Source organism: Phascolarctos cinereus, unplaced genomic scaffold, assembly GCF_003287225.1.
Source record: "Phascolarctos cinereus isolate Bilbo 61053 unplaced genomic scaffold, phaCin_HiC Scaffold_2;HRSCAF=192, whole genome shotgun sequence".
In the NCBI taxonomy this organism is placed as follows: domain Eukaryota; kingdom Metazoa; phylum Chordata; class Mammalia; order Diprotodontia; family Phascolarctidae; genus Phascolarctos; species Phascolarctos cinereus.
In genome coordinates, this window is record NW_027555625.1 from 384,573,575 (window position 1) to 384,598,699 (window position 25,125).

The 25,125-nt window shown below is 44.6% G+C and overlaps 1 pseudogene; it reads right to left on the reverse strand.

The window, feature by feature from the left end:
- Positions 1-18,840: 18,840 nt before the first annotated feature.
- On the reverse strand, positions 18,841-24,301 carry LOC110192871 (splicing factor 3B subunit 4 pseudogene; annotated as a pseudogene).
- Between the last annotated feature and the right edge of the window lie 824 nt (positions 24,302-25,125).

The following is a 25,125-nucleotide window of genomic DNA, read 5'->3' on the forward strand; positions in this document are numbered from 1 at the left end:
GTTAGACAGCTTTGAATGTTAGAAAATTCTTCCTTGTACTAGAGCACTAGTCCCAGAGTCACGAAGATCTGAGTTCAAATTTCCTCAGATACTAGCTCTGTGACTGTGGGCAAGTCACTTAATTGCCGTTTGGCTCAGTTTTTTCATCTGTAAAATGGGTACAATAAAGCACCTACCTCTCAGGGCAGTTGTGAAGATAAAATGAACATCAAATGAGAATAATAATTGTAAAGTGCTTAGCACAGTGCCTGGCACATAGTAAGCACCCTATAAATGTTAGTTATTATTATTATCATTATACTGAATGAAATATGCATCCTTGAAACTTTCCACCATTGTTTCTGATTCTCTCCTCTAGCAGAATAAGTCAAATCCCTTTCCATGTTCCAGGCCTTAGAATTTTTGAAACGAATTATTATGTTTCCCTAAGTCTTCTCTTCTCTAGGAGAAAAGCAGTGTGTTATGATGGTAGTAGTACTAGACTCTGGATTTGGCTCTTGCCTCAGATATTTACAAACTAGCAACCTTGGACCTCTCTGAGCTTCATTCAGTTTTCTCATCTGCTAAATGGGGATAATAACAGGGACAATGTATGGTGAGGCTCAAACAACGTACCATATGCAAAGCATGATGTAATCATAAGCATATTAGAGGAACAAGGAAGAACTTATTTTCAGATCTATGGATAGGGGAAGAATTCATGTCCAAACAAGAGATAGAGAGACTCACAGAAGATAAAATAGATGATTTTGATTAAGTTAAATTTTAAAAGTTTTTGCATAAATAAAATCAACGCAGATGAGATTAGAAAGGAAATAGTTAACTGGGGGGAAATCTTTGCAGCAAGTTTCTCTAATGAAGTTCTCATTTGCAAAATATATAAGGAACTGATCCAAATTTATATGAATAAGAGTCATTCTCCACTTGATAAACAAAGGGTATTAATAGACAATTCTTAAAGGAAGAAATTCGATTTATGAATAGCCATGAAAAATTCTCTAATCACTAATAATTAGAAAAATGCAAATTAAAACAACTTTTAGGTACCATCTCCCACCCACAGACTGAATCTGGCCAAATGGAATTTTTTAAAATGCCAATGCTGGAGGATCTTTGGGAAATCAGGCACACTGGTGCACCTTTGGTGGAGCTCTGAATTGGTATAGTTATTCTGGAAAGCAGTTTAGAACTATGCTCCCAGAGTGACTAAACTGGTATGTGATAATTGACTTACCTTTGACTCAGTGATAGTGCTGCTGTACCCCAAAGAGATCAAAGAAAGAGGAAAATGTTCTATATATAGAGAGAGAAATATCTCTTTTTGTAGTGGCAAAGAACTGGAAACCAAGAGGTACCCATCAACTGGGGTAGCTACATGGCACAGTGGATAGAGTGTTAGGACTGGAATCAAGAAGATTCATCCTCCTGAGTTCAAATTTGGCCTCAGACACTTACTAGCTGTGTGACCCTGGGCAAGTCACTTAACCCTGTTTGCCTCAGTTTCCTCATCTGTAAAAATGAGCTGAAGAAGGAAATGGCAAACCACTCCAGTATCTTGGCCAAGAAAATGGGGTCATGAAGAGTCAGACCCAATTGAAATGACTCAACAAGAGCAACCTATCCATTGAAGATGGGGTGAACAAACAATGGCATGTGAATGTAAGGGAATACTACTGTACCCCAAGAAATAATAAAAACGGATGGTCTCAAAGAAATTCGGGAAAATCTGTATGCAATGATGCATAGGGAAGTGAGCAGAACCCTACGGACAAATTGTATTACAACAACAATATTATAAAAATGAACATTTTAAGAGACTTAAGATTAATGCAATGATCAACTATGATTGCAATGAACTAAAGATGAAGAATACCAGACACCTCCTGAGAGGTGCTAGTCCTCTCATCATCCTGATCATCTTACTCTCTTACTTCAGCTTGTCAATGTCCCTCCTAAACTGAACACAGCGCTGAGATTGAATCCAACTAAGGCAGACATCAGTAGGGCTATCAGTCGTCTCACACTAGATATTAATTTTTTACTAATGCAACCTAAGATCCTCACCTCCCTTTTTGGCTGCCACCTCCCACTACTGACTCATTTTAAGGCTGGAGCCACTAAAACTCCCATATCTTTTTCACATGAACTTCTTTCTTAGCATGCCTCCTCTATCTTGCACAATTGATTTTTGGGACTCAAGTACTTAACATTTATTCCTAATTAAATTTCATCTTTTTATAATTGGCTCATTGTTACAAATCCTTTGAGGTCTTTGACAATCCTGATCCCATGATGTGAGGCTTTAGATAACCCACTGAGTTTCTTGTCATTGGAAATCTGAGAAATATGCTATCAAGCCTTCGTCTAAGGCATTGATGAAAATGTTGACCAGCACTGAGCCAAGTACAGAGAGCCCTATGGTTGTCATTAGAAACCTCTCTCCCATGTTGACATCCATCCATTAATTAGTAATCTTTGAGTTCAATCTTTTAGCTAGTTCTATACTCACTAAATATGTGTCCAGCTCACATCTCTCCATCTTGCATTCAAGAATATTGTGATTCAGTTCCACCCACATACTACCTCATCTTTGCCACTCCATGGAGCTCTTCTCCCATCTCAGACCCATTATCCTGCCCAAGTTGGATGTTTTAGGTTTTCAGAGACAGAAAATGAAAGCTAGAAAATTTCTTTCCTCAAGTTGCCAAAGACAAAGTCAGATTTTATGGGGTTTACCTATGGCAAGGGTCTAAAAGCAGAGGGGGTACAGTAGAAAGAGAAGACCCCTCTAGTCTTTCAGATGAGGGTGGAATATATTTGAAGCCAGAGGGCCTCAAGAAGATGGAGGATTCACTCTGGCTGTGACAGTGATCAGCCAGGTAAGCTAGATGGTCCTGAGTATGAAACAGAACCAGAACCAGATTGCCACTTTGCTACACACACACACACACACACACACACACACACACACACTCATTCACTCTTTTTACCCAGGTGAAATCGAGTTACAATGGCAGTCTCGAAGAGTAAAATTAGTCACAAAAGGGAAATTTGAGGAGAGTGTGGAGGTGGGGGAGATGTATAGCAACATTTAGGAAGAATGGGGACTAGCAACCACCAGCCAAACCCCAGACCACTTTCGATCAGAATTATTTTATGCTCTTTGGATCCTAGGATGTTAGAGACAGAAAGGATCTTCGAATACAGCAGAAAGGTACCTTCAAACAGTGTCAGAATAGAAAATGTCCTTAGAACACAGAACATAGAACACCCCTCTATGGATACCCTTCCCAGTCCTACTTCTCTCCCTGAGCTCCAAAAACCTAGAGCTCCAAACAGCAACATTTCCCTTCTTGCTCTTTGCTTCCACACAGTTACTGAAGGCAAAACTCATGCTGCGACTTGAGGCAATATTAAAATAATGAGAATAATTTCTATTCATCTCACTCCTTCCTTCCAAATGGGTTGAGAAAGGTAACAGACATGATCTCACTCACACCTCAAGGAAGGGGGAAGAGGGGTGGGTGAAAAAACAGTCAGGGAATGGAACGGCACCTAAGTGAATGGGATAGAACCCTGGCGGCCTAATCACAGTTCAGACACTGACCTGCTAACAATGGGAAATGTCACTTAAAAGGAAGAAAATGCCTTCTTCTTGAGCCAGCAATAAGCTCACATTACTACTTTCTACCTTTGATACTGGCCACTGTTGCCTTGGACAAGTTACTTCACCCCCTGAGGGTCAGTTTTCTTTTCAATAAAACTGGTAGAATAATATTTACATGAGAGACATATCCTGACAGAGGGCAAGCCGTGGAACTGAGAAGACCTGGGTTCGGAAAGGTCCTACCTCTGACACAGAAGAGCTGTGTGAATGAATGTCATTTAACTTCTCATACCTCAGGTCACTCTTGGAGACTACAAGTTGCGTATAGGTCTGTTGATTTCACCTTTGCAATATCTCTTGAATATGGCCTCTGACAGTGCCACCACTCTGGTGCAGACCCTTATCTCCCAATTCCTGACTGTTGCAACAGTCTGCTGGGGGGAAGCTGCCTTCCTCAAGTCTCTCCCCACTCTAATCCATCCTCCATTCAGCCACTAAAGTGATTTTCCTGAAGTTTGATCATGTCACCCCCCACCTCCACCTCAATAAACTCCAGTGGCTTCCTATTGTCTCCAGGAGCAAATACAAAATGCTCTGTTTGGCGTTCAAAGCCCTTCATAACCTAGCCCTCTCCTGCCTTTCCCGTATTCTTATATCTTACTCCCTGACACGTACTCTTTGATCCAGTGATGCTGGCCTCCTGGCTGTTCCATCTATCTCTCGGCTCCAGGAATTTTCTCAGGCCATCTCCCATGCCTAGAATGCTCCTCTTCTTCATCTCCAACTACTGACCTCCCTGGCTTCTTTTAGGTCCCAACTAAAATACCACCTCCTACAGGAAGCTTTCTCCTTAATTCTGGTGACTTCCCTCTGTTAATTATTTCCTATTTATCCTATATATAGCTAGCTTTCTATATACTTGTTTACATGGTGTCTCCCCCATCAGATTGTAAGCTCCTTGAGGGCAGGGACTGTCTTTTGACTTTTTTTGTAATCCCAGTGCTTAGGAGAGTGCCTGGCACAGGATAGGTGTTTAATAAATGTTTATTGAATGATTGAGACCAGTTACCAAATTTCATCAGTGTATGCAACTACTCTGGGAGTTCCTTATAGGATTGAAATCACAAGTCTGGACATAATGATATTTATACCTCGCCAAACTCAAGAGGCTGTTGTAAGGATAGCTATAGAAACAGATATCCCTTTAATATTACAAATCTCTACAAATCAATTCACATGGCTCTTACCTCACAATCCTGTGACATAGGTCAAGCAAGCATTATTACCCCCTATTATATATATAAACTAAGAGGGCTCCCAAATAAAGGAGCTGAGAACCACAAAAGTGAATTATTTGCTCAAGGTCATAGGACCATAGATTTAGCAATAGAAGGTACCTTAAAGGTCTAATCCCACCCCACCATATCACAGATAAGTAAATTGAGGACCTGAGAGATTACTTGACCCATCCAAGGTCAAACAATTAGGGTCAGAGGTTAGATTTGAACCCAGGTCCTCTGACTCCAAAGCCTATGTTCTTCACATTATACTACAAGATCACCCAGCTTATTATTGGCAAAGCACAGATTAGAACTCACCTGTCTAAGGTTCTAGCCACTATAACAGGCTACCTTCCCAGCAACACCAAATTTGCAGTCAGAGAACCTACAACCAAATTCTAACTGTGCTATTTCTTATCTGTGTGACCTTGGATAACTCACTCACCTTTCTAGGTCTTCCTCTTGACATCTGTAAAATGAAGTAGTTGGATTATTAGCTTCCAATTTTCCTTTCAGCTCTATAGCTAATAATCCACGAACTTCCCTGGCCACTGGTATCACATTAATAAACGGATCAAGGAAGTCTGTGCTCTGCGTCAAATATGTATTAGTCAGCTCTGGCAGGAATTGAGCATGGTAAGCTGCCTCTCAGGTGGGTGTCTCTCCTGCTACCATCCCCTGCATCATCCCAGGCCAAAATGGTAGCTGAGCAGAATAACAATGGCATGCTAGCTGGCCAATGGCATGGGAGGAGAGGGTGGCGTTCCACCTGATTCAAAAGAGTCTAGAAGAAAACTAGACATAACAGAAGAGGCTGGAAGGTGAAACTATTGCTCTAGGCCCACTACTCACTGCTGCTTGGGTACTCAGGGATCCACTGTACCCTCCTTCCCTTGGGATAGTGCTAATAGAGCAGGGTCTTAGCGCCACACCCAATCTTCAGAAGCAAAGAATGTCAGAGCTGCCAATCAGCTTCGCGTTGTTCAGTTGTTTCAGTCATGTCCAACTTTTCATGGCCCCATTATTTGGGTTTTCTTGGCAAAGATACTGGAGTAGTTTGCCATTTCCTTCTTCAGCTCATTTTACAGATGAGGAAACTGAGGCAAACAGGGTTAAGTGACTTGCCCAGGATCACACAGCTAGCAAGTGTCTGAAGCCAGATTTGAACTCAGGTCTTCCTGACTCCAGGGCCGGCACTCTATGCAGTGCACCACCGCCTAGCAAGCCTATGCCAATCACCTTTAAAGGACATTGGACAACTAGAAGGGTCCTTAGAAAATGAAACATAGTACATTAAGAGGTAGGGATAGCCTGGAAATCACCACCTCTTGTGTGCAGACCCCTGTCCTTGGTATAAGTGAAACACAGAGTTTCCCACAGGGGATAAGACAGTCATTCAGAACTCGCATAAGATAGTCAGAAAACAAAGTGCTAAGGTCTGTGGGGCAAGCTTGTTTCTACCTGGGGGAATCAAGTGGAGGTCCCTGCAAGGATTGGCTTTGGAACTGGATTTTAAAGGATGGTTCAACAGGTGAAGACCAGGCAGGTGGTCTTAGAGGGTTCTGGTGACAACAGCCTGAGAAGAAGGATGGAAGCATTCAAGCGCAAGTCATGTTCTAAGAGCAGAGAGTTTCCCATTTTGGACAGTTCATAGGGAGCATTTATAGAAACACTTTTAAGGTATGTAGAGCACTTTACAAATATTATCTCATCTGATCCTCACAACAACCCTGGGTGGTAGCTGTTATTATTATTATCCCATTTTACAGATGAGGAAACAGAGTCAGACAGAGGTTAAGTCTCTTGCCAAGGTCATACATATGGCACGTGTCTGTGAGGATTTGAACTAAGATCTTGCTGATTCCAGGTTCAGTGCTCTATCCACCGGACTACCTAGCTGCCTCTATATCTTGCACTGAAGAGAATAATATGAAATAAAATTTTAAAAAGAGGCTAGTGCTAGGTTATAGAGGACCTTGAATACCAGGCAAAGGAGCCTGAATTTTGTTAGGGAAGCATCAGGGATCTGCTGAAGCTTTTTAAGGAGAAGTGATATGGCCAAATATATGAAGATTATTCTGGCAGCAGTAGGAAGCATGTGTCAGTGACAAAGAATGGCAGAAGCAGACCCAGAGCTTGGTGTGAACATTCATGAGTCATTTTTTAGTGTTCTCTCAGTGGTCATGAAACTTCCTGGGGAGAAGGCAGCCTGGTATAACAGAAATGGCCTAGATCGTGAGTCTGGAGACCTGGGTTCTAGTCCATGCTCTGCCACTGACGGGTTGTGTGACTGACCTTAAACAAATCACTTCACTTCTCTCTTTTCAGATGGAGAAACTGAGGAGTAGAGAGGGGAGGTGACTTGGCTAAGGTCACACAGCCTGTCCGTGGTAGTTCAGGATTAGGACTCAGGTCTCTTGACCCGCAGTCTCAGCTCTTTCTGTTCCTGAATCCCAGAATAAGCCCAGTTTCACTAGTTTATAGTTATAGCTTTGGACTCCCTGCTTCTTCTCCCTCCCCCATACCGTACCTCACTTTTCAGAAAGGGAGATATGGAAGAAGGGAAGAGAAGAAGGGTGCAAGTAAAGCCTCTCAGGCTTTCAACCGGCTCTCCCTTCTTCCCCACCCTTCGCCTTTGGCTTTCTGCAGTTGTGCCTATAGGCTCCCCTTTGCCAGGATGTAGCAGAGCTGGGACAGCTTGGGGCAAACCCCAGGCAAACAAACAGGTTGAGGCAGGCTGGAACAGCTTTCCAATCAGGCAATCCCTAGGTTAGATTCCCAGCTCCATCAAGGTAAAGAGGGAGGAAGGGCAGGGGGGAAGAGCCCCTCTCAACCCTGGCTCTAGGAATACCCTGCTCCACCTCGTTCCTCAGTGCTTATACAAATCCTACACGGTCTATCTTATGTCCCACCTCCTCGTGATAGTCCTTCCCCAACCAGGACAATCCACAATGATTGCTATTCTTTGAGACATTTTCTAGCATTAGTATAGAAGAATTAAGCATAACTGGAATTAAGCAGGTCGCTTCGACCTTCATGTCTCTCTGATAGGTCCTCTTCTCTCCACTCACAGCCACAGTCCCAGTGCAGACCTTTATCCCCTCTTGCCTTGGCTACAAGAAGAGCCTCCTAACTAGTCTCCCTGTCTCAAGTTTCTTAAGCCTCTTCCCCCTTAAATCCCTCCTCCACTCAACAACCAAGGAGATTTTCCTACAAAAATGTCACACCTCCTCCTCTCTCCACCCCATGAGCTCTAGTGGCTCCCTATTACCTGCAGAATCAAACATGAACTCCTCTCTTGGGCATTTAAAGCTCTTCCTGGCCTCTTCCTATCTTTCCAGGCTCCTTAAACGTTCCTCTCTTCCACAAACTACATTTCAGCAATACTAGCCTCCTTGTAACTTTGCCCACGTGACACACCATCTCCTGTCTCCATGCCTTCATGAGGGCTGTTCCCCTTGCCTGGAATGCTCTAGTCCCCCCATCTCCACTTCTCCCTTTCCCTGGCTTCCTTCAAGACCCAGCTCAAACCCCAAGGGACCTTTCCTAGTTCCTTTCCCTCAGCTGCTAAAGCCTTCCCTTCTTAGAGTAACTCCCACCTCCACTGTATATATCTTGTATTTACCAACTTGTTACTCATGGTCTCCCCTATTAGAATGTAAGTTCCTTGAGGGCAGAGACCATGTTTTTGCCTTTCTTTGTATCCCTAGCCCTTAGCATAGTGCCTGACACAATAGTAAGGGGAGGCAGCTAAGTGGTCCAGTAGATAGAGCATTGGGCCAGAAGTAAGGAAGACCTGAAGTCAAATCTCACCTCAGATACTTACTAGCTATGTGACCTTGAGCAAGTCACTTTACTTCTTCCTGTCTCAGTTTCCTCAATTGTAAAATGTAAAACTCAGTTTCCTCAAATGTAAAACATAAAACTAATAGCATCTAGCTCCCAGGGTTGTTATGAGGATCAAATGAGACAGAATTTATAAAGTGCTTGGCACATAGTAGGAGCTATATAAATGCTAGCTATCATCATCATCATTATTATTATCATTAATAATAAATGTTTGTTTACTTATTGACTTGACTTGCTATTCTCAAACACTTTTTTTGTTAGCACCAGAACCCTCATCCTGAACCCCATCCTAGTGATCCCAAGACTTCAGAAAAGTTGTTGTTTCCCTTAAAAGAGTGAGTCAGAAGCTGTTGTTCAGTTATTTTTCAGTCATGGCTGACTCTTCATGACCCCATTTGGGATTTTCATGGAGATGATATTGGAGTGGTTTGCCCCTTCCTTCTCCAGCTCATTTTACAGATGAGGAAACTGAGGCAATCAGAGTTAAGTGACTTGCCCAGGGTCACACAGCTAATAAGTGTCTGAGGCCAGATTTGAACTCAGGTCTTCCTGACTCCAGGCCCAGTGCTTTATCCATTGCCTCATCTAGCTGCCCAGAAGTCAGAAGACAAGGGTTCAAATATTGGCTCCAAAACATGATAGCATGTGAAGTTAGACAGCCTGGCTGGACACATTACTCCCCTTGTCTGGGCCTAGATTTCCTTATCTGCAAAATGAGAGGTTGGACTCTCTATGATCTCTATAATACCTTCCAGCTCTAAGAGCCATAACCCTAAACCACTTTAGCTACTGTTTCCTTATCTGTAAAGTGGAGATAATATTCTTGTACCACCTCCCTACACAATGAGGATATTGTGGGAAACTACTCCGTACGCTGTTAAGCACTAAAGAAACAGTCATTGTTTATAGCCCCACTCATTCATCTTTCATTCATTCAGCTATTCAGCAAACATTTAGCAAGTGTATATTATAGTATGAGGAAGTCATTACTAGATGATCGGAAAAGATGTAAACTTTGGATAAAATGTAGTTCTTGCCCTCATGGAGTTTACACTCTAGCAGGAGATACCCTGTCTGCAACAATAATTAATAGGTCCCTGTGCTCAGAGGCCCAACACTGTCCCTCTGGGACAGAGCTACGGAGAATTGGGGATGGAAGGGAAAAAATAAATATTTGAAAATATACTTGAAGTCCCATGCCTCCAGAGAACTTCAGAGAAGTTTTTTTATAAGGGAGATAGGACCAGCAAACCCAAAGTGACATATCACAGAATACAAAAGCTAAAAGCCAACCCCCTGGTGCTATAGACAAAGAAACTGAGGTCCAGACAGAGGTAGTGAATAGCCTGAGGTCACACAGCAAGTGAATGGTTGAGCCAGGCCTATAACTTTGATCCCCAGGGTTCTTTTCAATATACCATATGTCAATAAGTTCTTTTCCTCCCCTGATATTCATGAGGGATCCCTCACTTATCTATGTAATCTCTCTCTTCCTCAGCATCTCCAACCCAGCCAGCAAATCCTTATCTTTTTCCGTTGCTTGGATGCCAATTTTCCTGGGCCAGAGCCCATTCCAGAAATCACATATTATTGGCAATAAATACTCATGGTCCTAAAAATTAAAATCTCCCACCTACCAAGAAATCAACATCCCAGGGTCATGGAACAACAGGGTTCTGCTCCCAGCTCTATTGCTCCAAAAACCAGGAAGAATCATGTTGGTTTCGGGAACCAAACAATTCCAGACCCATACCAAACCAGACCAAGACTCCAGAAAAGGGTAGACGATCTGACGTTTAAAGAGCTGATCCGTGGAAGAAAGATTCAAGTAGTTCTGGTGGCCCTAGAAGGGAAAACTAGATGCAGGCCATGAAAGTTGGAAGAAGGCAGATTTGGGTTTAGCAAAGGGAAAAGTAGAGCAGCTGGGTGGCACAGTGGATAGAGCAATGGGCCTAGACTCAGGAAGACCTGAGTTCAAATCTGGCTTCAGGCACTTGCTAGTTTGTGACCCTGGGCAAGTCACTTAACCCTGTTTGCCTCAGTTTCCTCATCTGTAAAATGAGTTGGAGAAGGAAATGGCAAACTACTACAGTATCATTGCCAAGAAAACCCCAAATGGGGTCACAAGGAGACTGAAACAACTGAACAACAAAAGGGGAAAGTATCTGAACAATTCAAGCTGTTCCAAAGTGGAATGGGAATGCCTGATAAGGTAATGAATGAGTCCCTCATTGGTGGAGGTCTTCAAGAAGCCAAATGGTCACTCTTGGAGAATGCTGTAAAGTAGATTCCTACTCATGTATGTGTGGAACTCAAGGTCCTCCAATGTTCCTTGTAGCTCTGAGATACTGTGATTCTAGGATTCTACAACTACCACCTTGGCAGTGGACCTCTCCCACACTTCGGGACCCAGGGCTGAATTAGAGCGATCTGGCTTTCTGAAAGACCCTCCTAGGAACCTGTTGGTTCTTCAGGTGATTAGGGGGGACTTGAGGGGAACCCAACTGCTTGGATGCACATGGGGACACAAGCCCACATGCATATGCTAACATCACCACACAGGTGGCACGAACAGTCCTGTTCTACCCGCATGGAGGCCAACAGCTGTGGGCTTTGGAGCCTGATGGGAATTCCCATGAATCCTTTCCTATGAGTCTTATCCAATCTTCCTCCCTTTTCCCCACTATACACACACACACACACACACACACACACACACACACACACACACACATGCACATGTGCACACACACACACGCACACACACACACACACGCAGCTGTTCCTGGCCCTCCAGGTAACGCATCAGCCATATGGCCTCTTGAACTCTGGAAGGCTCTTATAGCTAGAAAAAGGAGGATGCATTATTACTCCTCCCTCTCTCCAAGCCTCTGTTTCTTCATATGAAAAATGAGGGGGTTGGAATGATTTCTAGGGCCCCTTAGTGAACAGGACTAAGGATACAAAGATGAAAAATAACCCAGTACTCAGTCAACAATCATTTATGAAGTACCAGCTATGTGTCAGGCACTGAGCTACCCACAGGCCCCAGAAATTACGTCCAAAGATCTGGTTCAGCATCCTAGCTCCACCATTTGCTAGCTACGTGACTCTAGGCAAGTCAATTAACTTCTCCAGGTCTCAGTAGTCTCATGTATAAAATGGGGATAATGATATTTATACTACCTCCCTCACAAGGTTATAATGAGGATGTTGTAAACTTTAAGGCACTATGTAAATGTCAGCTACAATTATTGTCATTACTCCTATTAATAATAATAGGAGAAAAGACATGTAGACAAACCACACTTGATAGAACGGGATAAATGCATAGGAGGGGGCAGAGAGGCAGGAAAGATGGAGGAAGGATCACTTTGAGCCGAGGGATGGGAGCTGGGATCCAGCATGGTTCCATGAAGGAACTGGCATCGGAGCAGGGCTGCAAAGGAAGAAAAGGGTATCAACAAACAGAGATGTAGAATGAGTATGGTCCAGGCTGAAAGAATGGGCTATACAAATGCACAGAGTCCAGAGGAAACAGGATGAATCTAAGGACTGGAAAGTAGTCCAGTCTAACTAAAATGCAGTGTATGCTAAGGGAATCAATAGGAGATAAACCTGGAAAGGTGGTTTCAAGCCAGACCATGTCGGCCTTGAAAGCCAAAGCAAGGAGTTGGTCTTTTATCCTACAAGCTCAACGTGGAGCTAGTAATAGTGTTTGAGCAGGAAAGCAGCATTAGGAAAATTATTTTGGCAGCATATACATGGTGAACTAGAAGTAGGCAATATGGATGCAGGGAGACTAGTTAGGAGACCTATATAGTGAATGCCCAAAGGGCTATAAAACTGTTTATGCCCTTTGACTCAGCAATATCACTACTAAGTCCGTATCTCAAGGAGATTCAAGAAAAAGGAAAAGGACCTATATGTACAAAATATTCATAGCAGCTCTTGTTGTGGTTGCAAAGAATTGGGAATCGAGGGGATGCCCATTATTGGGGAAGGGCTGAACAAGCTGTGGCATATCATTGCCATGGAATGCTATTTTGCTATAAGAAATGACAAGGGGGATGATTTAAGAAAACCCTGGGAAGATTTATATGAACTGATGCAAAGTGAAGTGAGCAGAACCAGGAGAACACTGTACACAGTGACAGCGATATTGAAACAATGATCAACAGTAAATGACTTAGCTACTCTGATCAATACAATGGACCATGACAATTCCCAAAGACACATGATGAAAAACACTATCCACGTCCAGAGAGAGAACTGATGGACTCTGAGTGCAAATTGAAGCACATTTTTTCACTTTATTTTTCCTGTTTTTTCCCCTGCAATATAGATGTATGTTTTGCACGATTTCATATGTGTAATGGGCATCATATTTCTTGCTTTCCCAATGGGTGGAAGAAAGGCTGGAGAGAGGGAGAAAATTTAGAATGGAAAATAAAACTTAAAAACAAAAAAGAAGCTATTGTATTTTCTTTAAGAGGGAGAGCCAAGTAAAAGTGTTGGGACAACTCTTTGCTTCCTTCAAAACTCAGCTAAGGTGTTAGTTACCTCCTGGAAGAAGTCTTTTCTGATCTCCCTCACTGTGAGGGCTCTCTCCTTCCTCAAGTTATTTTGTATTTACTTGTATGTTTTTATGTTGCACAGACTACCCACCCCACAGTAGAATGTAAGTGCTTTAAGGGCAGAGACTAGTTTTCTTTTTTGTCCCTGTGTCTCTAGGATTTAGCATAGCACCTTACACTTAAGAGGCAGCTCATAAATGCTGGCTGAATTAAATAGAACTAAGTTAACTCAGTGTCACCATGAGTAGAGAGGAGACGGATTCAAGAAGAGTTAGAGCTGACATAAGTGGTGAGCGATAGGAAATGGGAGGAGGTGCACCGGACAAGGAAAGTCAAAGGTATCTCCAAGGTTTTGAGTCTAGATGATGGGAACAGGGATGCCCCTGACAGAAACAGGGGAGTTAAAAAAAAGAAAAGGCATTTCTAAAAGAGGCTGTAAAGGCTTAAGGAGGAATTTTAGCAGCAAGTCATGGAATCAAATAATCTTGGACCTGGAAGATTGTCTAGTTCAAAACTTTGTGAAATAATGGTGAGTATTTTTTACAAAAAGGAAGTAATTCCACAAAGTCCCTGAGCTCAGCAAACAAGAGTCACCGGCATCAAAGATGAAGCTGTTCCCCAGCTCCAGTTGGGTGACAGTGGGGTGACTCACCTCCAGGAGGAACCAAGCCCGTTTAAGAAATGGGCAAGTCTTGAGGGAGATGGGTTTGGAAGAAAGGGGCTAAAGAGAACCCAAGTGTCTTGGTGCACACTAGATCTTAAGCTCATTCTGAGAACATCTTAGAGAAGGATTTGGGAAGGGCAGCCATGAGTTCAGTAAGAGGCATGGGAAAAGCAAGCCCACAATGACAATAGCAGTAATACTCTGCATATAGGACTTCATGCTTTCCGCCTTGACTTCCCAATCTTGTTTAAGCTACACAGCTACCCTAGGAAGGTAAGGACAGGTATTATTACCCCCATTTTACAAAGGAAGAAATAAGCCAAGGCTCAGAGAGGGGAAGTAGCTTCCAAATGATCACAAAGTAAGTCATCAGCAGACCTGGATTCAAACCTAGGTCTCCAGTCCCCAGTTCAATGCATTTTCCACTATAAAGCATCCCAGTTGGAATCTCACCATTTCTTCCCTGGTTCATTTTCTGAAACTTTTAGACCTCCCCTCCTATCACCCTTGCCCCACCCCGAACCCTACCTTGAGAGTCAATTCTGATACAACTAACCTTGAGTGAGAAGACTCACAGAGCCAGTCCAGAGACCATTACACAGCTATGGCCACAGATGCCTGCAGCTAAAGATAGGCTAATGATCGGTTGCAATCAAAACTGTGGAATGGGTACCCACTATGCCCAAACCATCTCGAGGGGCTCTATGGGGAATAGAGGGGGGGGTGGGAAACAGTCTTGCCACTACTTCCAGGATGGTCTAAGCCATGAGAAATGGGAAAGTCCTGGGGAAGCTTGGCAAGGCAGGAAGGAGCTGAAGGAAGCCCAAGCTTCTTGGTGTATACCAGGTCTTAAACTTACTCTGAGAACATCTGAGAGGACAGCTTGGGAAGGACGACTACAAGCACATCAGAAAATGTAGCGAAAGTGACAACAATAGTAATACTTTATATTCTTTATGATTGTGAGACTTCTGGATCTCAGTTTCCTCTTCTGTAAAAGGGGTTGGGTAAGTGGGTTAGATGATCTCTTAGGTCCTTTCTAGCCCTGACATTCTATGTTCTATAAATAATCTCCCCTCCCACCCCAAACCTTAGCTCCCAAGGGATTGAACACAGGCTGCTAAGTCCAATAGCTCAGGATAGAGAAAAGACCATTTCAGCACACCCACTGGGTGTGCTTCTTCCAAGACAGTCCATGACATTAATCAGCCCAGACAACTAGCCCAGGTAATAGCAGGACTGAATAAGTCCCATCTAATAACTCAACTTATTCCCTGAAATCTCCCACCTTGAGAAGAAAACTGATCTGACTCTGTGATTGCAGGCTGTCCCCTCCCTCCATAGGACTTATAGGAGATACATATCAGTGTTCAATAGCCATAATCAGCCTTGGTCTAGTTGAACAAAGCAAGCAGCTCTACCTAGTATCATAAGTGCAGGTAAACCTTCTGCACCCTCCCCCCAACACACACCCCAAGCAGATAGCGTCTTACACATAATAGGCACTCAACAAATATTGGTTGGATTTATTGGTGTTACAAACCCCAATAGTTTACAATATAGCCCCCCCCCCCAGTCTACACATTGATACACATTTCTCCACTGACTCACATCCCCTGGACACTTCCTCCAGCTACACTTACTGCTGATAACCCTCTGAGGACACAAGTTGGCAATGCCTCCCCCCCCAACAGTGCCCCACCCTGAGTGCTGGCCCAGAAACACTCAGTTGAGACAAGTAATTTCATGCATGTTCAAACCCAGATCTAGCATTAGCTGTTTCCAGATCCTTTCCAGGTCTAACAGTCTATGTTCTGTGTTCTAAAGTCCCTTCTAAATTTAACAATCTGTGTTCTAATATTCCTTCAAGTTTTGATAACTCTGTGTTCCAAGGTCTTTTCCAGTTCTAACAGGAAATTTTACTTTCTCCCCACCAGGTACGCAAAACCTAATTATAATCCAAAAAGAGTGCCTATTTAAGATATCAGCAAGGTATTATAGTAAAGCTGGCTTTAAAGTTAGAAAGACCCAGATTCAAGTCCCTCTTCTGAGATATACATATATGTATATGTTTATTATATATATATATTTATTTTAGATGTGTATATATGTGTGTGTATACATACACATGTGTATACATGATGTATGACCCTGGGCAAGTCACTTAACCTCATGGTGCTCTAGGCTACTCTATAAGACAACATGTTGCCTTAGCAGGAGTTTCCTCTTGGGAATTCCTTGTATCAATGAAAGTGGAAACCCAGTCTCTATCCTTAAGCACCTACTACTTGCATTAAACTGTGCAAGACTATTTGAATATAAACAAACAAAAAAATTCAACAATCTCTTGCCCTCAAGGAGTTCACATCCTGCTAAAAGATCCCAGCTTCTTTTCTACCAGGAAGGCATGTCAATTCTCAGTGGGGGGAAGAAAAGTTACAAAGAAAGAAGACACCAAAACTCAAAGAAACAGCCGCCAGGACACTGAACCCTTTCTGATCCCAACCATAGCCTCACGTTCCTAAGGGAGCCTACATTTTCTCTTTCCTCCTAACTCCCGCCCCAATTTATCTGACAGGGACTGTCGATTTATTGCTGGAAGGGCCGAGTCCAGCACCCTCATTTTACAGATTGGGAACTAAGGCCAAAAGAAGTGACTTATCCAGGGTCACACAAGCAGTGAGTATCTGAGGCAGAATTTGGATCCAGGTCTTCCTGACTTCAAATTCAGTACTCTAGCCCCCAGAAAAACTACTTAAGAGAACAAATTCCCTGCAAAGTTTCCAAGTTTCCAAGAGAGAGAAAGCTCTTTGGGACTATCACATCCTCACCCTCCTATCTTCATAGAATCCTAGAATGTCAAAACTGAAAGAATTTACAAAACCCCACATCAGGCCTGGAAGAGCCCTTAGATCAGAACTGGAATAGAATTTAGAGCCCTTCCACTCCAACTCCTTCATTTTAAAGATGAGGAAACTGAGGCGGGAGGGAGGTCTGGGGAGTGGCGGTGGTGCTTTGCTTAAGTTCACAGGGCTAATTAGGCACAGAACCAGGACCAGAACCAGAACTCAGTTTTCTGACACGTTCCTGAAATCAGCTCTTTCCAGTACATTGCCCCATGCCCGTAGAGGTACGTGCCTAACTCTTCTTGCCTCCACGTTCAGCCCCCCCAGCCGCCCCCCACCCCCAGCTCCGACCCCGCACGCGCACACACCTCGATGGCGCAGGTATGCCCGGTCGGAGGCTATCACCTACCGGCGGGTGCCCAGCGTGAGCAGGGCGTCTCCTCGGAGCCGTTCTATGCTGAACCTTCAGACCCGGAGTGGCAGGACGGGCCGGGCCGCCTCCATGGGCGTGGACGGGAGGCGAGCTCCGAAGGGCGAGCGGGGTCCGGGTCGGGGGCGCGGAGGGCAAGGAGGCGCAGGCAGCGGCGGCCAGCTCGGGGAGAAGCAAGTACGAGCTGAGAAAGTTGGAGGAGGTGTGTCCCCGCCGGGGAGAAGGCGGAGGAAAGGGAGGAAGGGAGAGGGCGAGTAGGAGGAGGAGACAGGGCTGCTCCCGGCTCCCCGCCTCGGCTCTCGGGAGAGGCGAACCGGTTTGTCGCCCGCTGGGGTCCCCAACACCGGTCCCTCCCCCGCTAGCCCGCGTTCTCCACCCCCACACCCCAGCCCAGGCCTCCGGGGTTGGGACTGGGGGTTAGTCAAGGGGCTTGCACTGGGGAGAAGGGTTCTGGGAGCGCGCCCTCGGGTCTACAGGTGGAGAGGGGTGGTGTGGGCAGCCCCGCAGCTGGATGGTGTTAGGATCGAGGGCACAGCACCTCTGTCTCACCCCGGACGACATTCACCTGGCAGGGCTACACAGATATCCGAACAGATCTCCGACTGTCCGAGCTGGACAGGATTTTAAAGGTTATCCAGCCGTCGCGCCCCCCCTCCCCCCCATGTTACAGATGGGGGAATTAAGGCCCAGAGAGTGAAATTGACCCAAGGGCACATAGCTAGCAAGTAACAGTATTTGAGCCCCAATTCCAAATCTACTACTCCTCTTACTGCTCCACAAAATCTTAGACAAGCCACCCTCCTCCACCTTCTGAACCCTTTGTTTTTGAAAGGGAATTTTGCTGTGGCTATGGGGGCAGGATGAGGTGTGGTTGCGTTAATTTAGACTCCGGGAAGAACGTGGCTGTGCAAGTTGTGAGTGACCCTAAGAGGGATGCTTACCCAGAAATATTTGAGAGGGGGATTTGGATGGAGGAAAATAGTTTAGAGTTTAGGCCTCATCAGATAGGAAAGAATAGTACCTAGCATTGATGGAGTGCTTTAAAGTTTGCAAATTATCTCATTTTAATAAATTATCTCATTTTATTCTCACAAAACCCTATGAAGCGCTATTATCCCAATTTTACAGATGAGAAAACTAAGGCAGGCAATAACTAACTTTCCCAGAACCACGCAGAGAATGTGTCTGAAGCTGAATTGAACACAGGTGTTTTGTTTTGTTTTGTTTTTAAACAAGGGATCAAACTTTATTCACTGTCAATATTTGGGGAAGAAGTGGAGCCCAATTTAGAAAAATGTCCAGTGAGAGAAAAAAATTACACTGGAAAATAGGTCAAATTTGAGGAAGAAAGGGGTGCCCCAGGCCCAGGGGGCAACAGTTCCTCTGACTGGTCCGAAAGACAGTGACAGTACTCAGAGGAGTACAATAGGTTGTAGAGAAATTTGGCTGTACTGAGGAAGAGGAGTGTGAAGTGCACCACAAGGGGATACTGGAGGGTGGAAAGGGGCAAGGAAGAGACCTCTTTGGTAGCCATAAGGTGGAGGTTGAGGAGGACTGCTGTACTGCTGTATCCGTGGTGGGGCATTATTAGAAGTCCTCATATACCATAGGGCCTAGGTGACCCATGGGAGATCCAAAAGGCAGGGTGGTATTCCAATAGAAGGGGGGTCTCCTGGTGGTGGTTGTGGAGGAGGCTGTCCCCCCTGAGCCTGGGGACCCTGCAGGGGGTGTCCCAAGCCACGGGGACTATGGTGGGTAAACTGCATCTGAGAAATACCAGGATAAGGCATCTCACCTGGGGAGAATGGATGGGGATGTGTGTACGTTTCCAGGATGTCCAGCCCCAGGGGTTCCTGCTGATGGAGGGCCATGAGCTCTAGCCCCAGGAGGCATAGGTGGGGGAGGCATGACTAGGGGTATTCCTGGGGGAAGGTCTCTAGGAGGTGACACTGGAGGTGGGAATGAGCCTGGCAGGGCATACCTGGTAGAGGAAGCCCAGATACCAAGGAAGACACAACAGGATTAGGGGCAGAGGATGGCGATGGTGCATCAGCAAATAGCTGATGTGGTCGATCTGCCTGAGACAAAGGGTTCTGTGCTGCCAGAGGTCATTTGGCTGCAGAGCCATGGCATTCACCCTTAGAGTCTTTCTTGAAGGCATAAGATACTGTGATAGGTCCATTACACAGGTATTGCCTGTTCGTGGCTTCAACTGCTACATCAGAGGCATCAAATGAAGCAAAATTAATAAAGGCATAGCCCTGGGAGTTGCCTGTGTCAGGGTCTTGCATCATCTTAGGAGTCTGTAAAATAACCCCAAAGGTGCTGAAGGTATCACAGAGCAGCTTCTCAATGATCTCAGGATTTAGGTTCCCTATGAAAATGTTGGCCTCCACAAATAGGTTCTTGTTGTGAGCTGCCTGTTTGTTCGTTTGTATTGCCTTCCCATACAGTTCAATCATATTCATGATCTTAATGGCATAGTCAGCGCCCTCCTCACTCAGGAATTCCACAGATCCATAGCCTTGGTGCTGACTCATGACTCTGTCCTTGGGCATGTCAGTGTTGACCACAACCCAGCCTGAAGAAAGAGCTCCCATAACAGTGGCTCACTGACCTTCTTGTCCAGCCCCCCCCCCACAGCAGCATCCTGATTCCATTCAGAGATGGGCCCCACCGCCACACTGAATGTGCTCCCTCCATCTCCAAGCAGCGGCTCCCACAAAGGTGTTCTCGACTCCAGGTCCAGCGCTGTCCTCTGCCACACCTCAAAAGTTTCACCAGGATACAGCAAAATGTCAACTGTAGCCAAACAGGTCTGTTGCAGAGAGGGTAAAAAAATGTGGAGGTACTTCACAAAAGATGTAGAGGGAGGGATAAGGAGGGGGCTATCTGCTCCTGAGAATGTAGACAGAAGAGTACAGATTGAGAAGCGGACCAGACAAACCGCCAAAAGAAAATTTGAAAAGTGAAAGAGAAATCAGAAAAGGCTTCGTCGAGGGACTTGGGGAGGCCATGAAGGAAGAAAAGAGAAGGACTGCCAAAGAAAGAGAAGAATAGGGAGCACATTCCAGACATGGGGAATGACCTGTGCGAATCCATTGAGTCAGGAAGGAGTTAGGGGTAACTGGTAGTCCAGCTGGGTCCAAGGTAAAGTGTATAAATCAATCAACAAGCTTTTGTGAAGCAACTAAAATGGGCCAGGCACTAAGAATTCAGAGGGGAAGGGACTAAGCCTTTATATGGTGCCTATGATGTGACAGAGACTGTGCTAAGTGCTTTTTACAAATATTATCTCATTTGATCTTCACAGCCTGGTCAGGTAGGTACTATTATAATCCTCATTTTATACCTGAGGAAACTAAGGCAAAAATGACTTGCCCAGGGTCACATGACTAGTAGATGTCTGAGATCAGATCTGAGCTCAGAACTTCCTGATTCCACGGCCAGCATTGTGACACTAGCTACCTCTCAAATACGAAGTATGAAAGAGTAGGAGATCTTACATTTTAACAGAGAGAACAAGTACATATACACACACACACACAGACAGACAGACGTATACATACAGAACTATTTGTTCTGTATTCTATTCTCTTTGTATTTCAAAGAGAATAAACACAATTAAATGCAAAGTAGTTAAATACAAGGTAACTTGGAAAGGAGAACGCTAGCAGCTGTTCTTGAACTACATCTTAAAGGAAGAGAAAGATTCTGTGAGGCTGAGGTGAGGAGGCACTGCATTCCAGGAATGGGAAACAGCCAATGCAAAGGCACAGAGATGAGAGATGAGTGTCATGTGCAAGGAACAGAAAGAAAGCCAGTGTGGCGAGATCATAGAGTATACAATGAGGCTGGAAATATGTGTAAGTTGAGGCCAAGTTGTGAAGCCAAATCAAGAAGCGTTGATTAAGTACCTGTTGTGTGCCAAGAACTGTGCCTAAATGCCAAATAGAAGGGTCAGCTTTTATCCTAGAGACAATAAAGGGACATAGGTTGAAATAAAGGTACAAGGGTAAGTTGGGGGTGACAGCAGTCAACTAGCAGGGTTGTTGTGAGAAATAAATGAGACTGTGTTATGTGAAGTGTTTTGCAAACTTAAAATACTTTGTAAACACGAACTACTTGTACAAGAATGGATAGACAGGTAACCAGGTTACTTGAATAGTCTGACTTAGAGGTGAAGGGGGACTCAGCCAAGGTGACAGCAGTGTGAGTGAAGAAAAGGGGACAGGGAAGAGAGATACTGTGGAGGTACAATCAGGAGGACTTGGCAACTGATTGGATGTGGAGGATGAGGGAGAGAGAAGAGCCAAAGATGATTCTGAGGTTTCCAGTCTAGCTAACTGGTAGTGCCAAGAATAGTGACGCCACAAACAGAAGTAGGGAAGTTGGGAGAAAAGGCAGTTTTGGGGAGGGAAAATGACGAATTCAGCATTTGGAGTATGCTGAGTTTGAGCTGTTAGCAAGGTGTCACTGTGAAGATATAAAAGCAAGCAACCGGAAGTGTTGAACTGGAGCTCAGAGGGGTCATTTGAGGACTTACATGAGTGAATCTCTTTCACATACCTTTATTCATCAACACACAAATATATATGCGCACATATATGTATGTACATATACGTGTGTATATATGTATGTATACATATATGTACAGAACAAATACTAGAGATAAACACAAATGCAGGCAGTTAAATACAAGGTGGTTTGGAAAGGAGAGCACTCCCAGTTGGGGAGATCAAGAAAGGCTTCATGAAGAAGCTAGTGCTTGAATATATTTTAAAGGAATAGTGAGGTTCTATGATGTAGAGAAGGGGAGGTAATACATTCCAGGCATTATTCATCAACCTTGTGCAATAAAAAAGGTAGGTATTAGTGTCCCTCTTTTATAGAAGAGGGAGACTCAATAAGGCCAAGTGACGTGCCCAAGATGCCACAAGCATATTTGTGGGATGGCATTTCCATCTAGAGAGGAAGAAGAGCAGCTGGTATCCAAGTGCAGCTGGATAGTTCCAAAGCTAGAGGGCTGGTTGATCTTGCCAAGGCACAAGAGGGATGAGGATAGAAGAGTCAGATGATGGTCCTAGGCTGAGACCTAGGAGCAACCTGGCCAGGAGCCAATAGGGATGCAGCAGCTAATGAAGTTGCTATACACAGGCAATTACCTGCTCCACTGAGCCCACCTACTGAGGTCCCTGGGTTGTGGCCTGATGAATGATTAACCTGCATGCCACAAGTGTCATAGTGCAAACCCACTAGGCCTTTGACTATTCATGTGCAGACCTGAGACAATTTTCCTCCTGGGCTTGCCCTTGTCTGATTCTGGTGTAGTAGTACCTAAGGCCTGTCTGCTCCCCTGGAGGTATTCACTGAACATGGTTTAGAGATGGTCAATGGAGTTAGGGAGTGCTTTATAGAATTTCAAAACAGCCCAACTGGAAAGGATCTAAGAGATTCCCGAGTGCTTAAACCATAGAATATCAAAAGTTTGAAGGGACTTCAGAGGTCCTACGTGACCTGCTGCAGCAGTCCTGACAATGGGTCGTGCAAACCATGCTTTAAAACTTTCAGGGATGGAGCTCAATTCCTCCTAGGAAATACCGTTCTATTGTGAGACAGCTTTAATGATTAGAAAATTACCCTTTAAAAATATTCTTCTTCACTGGTTCTAATATTGTAACATGTTCTAAGCTCCCCTCCAATTCTAACATTCTGTGTCTGTGTTCTCTGTCCTCTTCTAGTTTTTCATAGCCTGTGTTTCTATTACTGTCTGTCTCTTTCTTTGGCACTGAGAAGACACTGCATAGTATTATTGCTTAACTGACTCTTTTTTTAATTTTTAGGCAATCGGGATTAAGTGACTTGCCCAGGGTCACACAGCTAGTAAGTGGCAGTATTTGGTCTGAGGCTGAATTTGAACTCAGGCCCTCCTGACTTCAGGGCCGGTGCTCTATCCACTATGCCACCTAACTGCCACCTAGCTGCCCCCTTAGCTAACTCTTTCATATCTGGATCTTAGCACTCCAACTAGACAGTGAGCTGCCTGAGGGCAGGCACTGTGTCTTTTTCTCTTATCACTTCCACAATGTCCGGCACAGGGCTGGATAAATATCAGAAAAAGACTTGTTGACTTTCTGATGAATTTGAGTTTGCTGTTAAGTTCACTATATAAAAGGGAAAAATGGTACTTCAGAGTTGAATCCCCCTAGAGGGAAGAGTCCAGGAGGAGAACAAAGGGATGCTTGGGGGCAAAGGGGATTTCCCCCAGCCCAAAGGGTGATCTAGGTGAAAGAAAGCTCCTCCAATGTAAATAGTAGAACCTAGAGCAGGGCTTCGAACCCAAGCTGCAAGGAACGCTATGACTCTGAGTGTTCATCTTAGGTGAATGGGCTAGTGACTCTTTGCAAGGCAGCTTTGGAAGTGGGCATCCCTGGTGTCACCCACAATACCCCAAGGAAGAAAATTCCCTGACAGAGCAAGTCTTTGAAGACCTTAGGCTGGATGCTAGAGAGATGGTATGCCTTTAAGGGAGATGAAGTAATCAAGGCTTGAGGCCATCTGGCTTCACCAAAGTGGGGTAAGCAGAAGGTGGGCAGCAGGGGCCAGGGAAGGGGGATGTCAGCACATAGGCTGACAGAAGGCCTGCAGGGGAGGGGAAGGCAAGACCCCGGGGGGAGGCCAGGAATGCAATCAACCACTCAGCGGACCTGCTGGCTGTGGGCATCTGGGCACCTCCCATCTTTCCATCTCATCCGGACCCCCAACCGGCAGATCTGACAGGACAGGCTGTCATGTGCCAGAAGGAGCAAGGCTGGGCCCAGGAACCCAGTATCCACTGGCTTGATTCTCCAGTGAGCTCACTTTTGACCAATCTGATGGCTCCATTTCCCTGTCTCCTAGGGGCCAACTCTTTCCAACTCCAACCATCGTCTCTTGTGCCCCAAAGAAGGTGGGCTGGTTCTGAAACAGCAGTATGGCGACCACCAAGTAGATATCAAGTGGATGGGGCGGGACCTGGAGCAGTGGTCACCATGGTCTTTTCCGCCATCGCCAAAGGATTTGGGGCTCTTCCTTACTGACCTCTATTTCAGGGTAAAGAGTTTCATATACTCAGAGACCACAATGCTACAGTGGTGAGCATGTAGGAGGATATCAGATCTATCCAGGTCAGTGGTAACAGGCACACAGTGCGCATTCAGAGTCCCAGTTGGTCCAGCCAAGGCAGTGTCAGATTCAGATCTTGTGGTGCCCTAAAGCAAGACTTTGGGGACCTTTCCTCACAATCTATGCTATTTGTTCTATGGTATCATAGTATAAAATGCTTGTTTTTAAATATAACAGCTCTTTTTTAAAAATTGAAAACAAATTCTCCAAAGTTTTTCCAGCATTAACCATTTATATTCTAAGTCCCTTTCCATCTCTGACATTGTTTCATCCCTATCTTTCTATGTTCTAGGGTCCCCTCTAAATCTGACATTGTTTTATCTTTTAAGCTCATTTCCAATTTTAACATTTCTACATCTCTGTCTTTTAAAATCACTTCCAACTTTTCTTCTCCAGATCAATAAGAGCATAATTACTCCTGGCTCTTTGCATTTTAACTAAGGAAAACATTTTGATTCAAAGGAATAAACATCTAATGGTGGAATTGGGAGCAGTATGTTTTCTCAAGGACTTTGTCACCATTTCACTTTTCTCTAAAATTGTGCAGTTCTTTCTGCAGGATTTTGGACTCTTTCCTAGGCTGAGCATCTAACCAAAGAGGTTTCCTGCGGGAAAGCCTAGACCAGCTACCTCTTGACATAGTGAGTTCTCCATTACTGGAGGTAGAGATCAGATGACTGCTTGTCCAGGACATGGTAGAGAACATTC